This window comes from Pteropus vampyrus, unplaced genomic scaffold (assembly GCF_000151845.1).
Source record: "Pteropus vampyrus isolate Shadow unplaced genomic scaffold, Pvam_2.0 Scaffold24, whole genome shotgun sequence".
Classification (NCBI taxonomy): domain Eukaryota; kingdom Metazoa; phylum Chordata; class Mammalia; order Chiroptera; family Pteropodidae; genus Pteropus; species Pteropus vampyrus.
Genome location: NW_011888805.1, coordinates 9,272,379 through 9,274,597, shown reverse-complemented (window position 1 = coordinate 9,274,597; position 2,219 = coordinate 9,272,379). Strand labels below are relative to the sequence as shown.

Genomic DNA, 2,219 nt, shown 5'->3' with positions numbered 1-2,219 from the left:
TTTCAAATGGATTGAAATTAAGATGTCTTATTGAAAAACAATAGTACTGTATTGGATACTTAAGGAGTAGATCTTAAGTGTTCTCATCACACAAACACAAAATAGTAACTATGTGAGATACTGTATGTGTTAATTAGCTTAGTGTGGTAATCATTTCAGAATGTATACATATATCAAATAACCATGTATACCTTAAGTATATACAATTGTCAATTATACCTCAATAGAATTGAAGGAAATTGTTTACTAAACATTGTCAAAATGAAGGAAAAGAAAAAAAAATCATCAGCGTTGGATGGTTTCTAAGGTCCTATCACATGCTGACATTTAATAGTTCTATAATTCCATATTTATTAAAAAATAAGTAAATGCATAAAGAAATTCTTGAATTCCCTTGAAAAAATTAAAAGAAATGCTCTTTGCTAGTAATGTGTAAAACAACCAGAAAAAGCCTTGTTATAACTTTTAATATAATTAATTCCAAGCAAACCTTAGAATAAAAAGATTTGTCCTGTCACTAAAATGAACAAATGAGAGCTAACATTACTATGTGTCAGTCACTGCTCTAAACATATCACATGTATTAGTTTACTTAATCTTCCTAATAACCCTAAGTCTTATTATTAGCTCCATTTTTCAAATGCAGAACTATTCAGAGAAGTGAAGTAACTTGCCCAAGATCTAGTAAGTGGCAGAGCTGAGCTTTGAACTCAGCAGTGAGGTTCAGACCCTTTATTCAGATTTCTATATTAAATATAACCCACTAGAATATTAATTCATGGATACGTTTCTCTATGGAGCAATAGAAGAGTAACATGTTGGAGTTGTAATGATTCTTAAGGACTAGTGCATCCAAATGTTTCAATTTACAAGTGAAACCAATTTAACAAGGGAAAAAATAATCATCTGGCTCATGTGAAAATTCTACCATTTTTCCTAAAGTTTCTCAATATAATTCCTATCAGAATTTGCAACTTAAAGACTTACATAGTCTACGGCCATGCCACCCTGAACAAACCCTATCCCGTCCGATCTTGGAAGCTAAGCAGGGTCGGACCTGGTTAGTACTCGGATGGGAGACCACCTAGGAACACCAGATGCTGTAGGCGTAAAAAATAAAAAAGATAAGGGATTGTAAGTGGACAAGGTCCTTGCAATCTGTGAGGTCAACCAAGGGTTACCTCACCTAAAAGAGAAAAGAAAAGAAAAGAAAAGACATACATAAAAAAGAACTGAAATAAATACTAGCTCAGAAAACATCAGATAAATAGACACTTTAAAGCTTAAATGATCATTAGTTTAGGAGGTTATTTATGTTTTCCTGTGGTAAGTTTTCCGTTCACATCATCTGATTTAGTTCTAGAAAGGCACTTTGAAAACGTGGCAGCATCCAGAGTTCTGTATGAATAGTTCAGTTATTATAGAGAAAACTACTGTAGTTAGAGGATAAGATGTAACAGGTTGTACATTTCTGAGCAATTATAGTTAAAATGCCCAGGGCCAAGAATTTTTCAGCCACCCAAGCAGTACAATAATTTTCCTGAAGTTTCAAAGCCAGGAATGTATATATGAATTAAATTCTTTTATTAAAGAATTTTTTTTTTTATCTGAAATCCCACATTTGCTCAAGTTTGAATGTTTGACATCATTGAGAACCAGCCAAAGGATGAGTGTTTCACTGAACCAGAGAAGCCAAGAACTAACTGTGAAAGCCTCAAGAATCAAAGTTTTTTGGGGGAGAACATCTATAAGATACCATGAAAGTTGCTTATTACAGGAGAAAACTACATTTCATTCTAGAGATGAAGCATAATGCCTATCTAGTTGTTTTCTCTAGAGATGAACATGTTTCAAGATGGATTTGGCAGATTTATTTCAAGTATGAAAAACCCAGACTGTCACCAAAGTATATACTTAAAATATGGCAATGGCAAAATTCATTTCTAAGTTTCTAAATGCTCTCTAATGAAAACTAGAATCAAAAAGGCTAAGTTCTTAGGACTTTATGAAAACAGAACAAGTTCAGAAAATAAGAGCTTTTTTCAGTAACAGAAAAAAATTAATATTTTTGTATATGATAAGCTCACTTATAAATGAATTTTTAAAAACTAAAGTGCATAAATAAACATTTTACAACTTCTAAACATTCACATGGGGAAATGGTCAACTTCACTGCAATCAAGAGAATAGTAGATATGCATAAACATACATAATAAATA

General features: G+C 32.0%; 1 pseudogene; it reads left to right on the top strand.

The window, feature by feature from the left end:
- Positions 1-990: 990 nt before the first annotated feature.
- Positions 991-1,109, top strand: LOC111737208 (annotated as a pseudogene).
- The last annotated feature ends 1,110 nt before the right edge of the window (positions 1,110-2,219 follow it).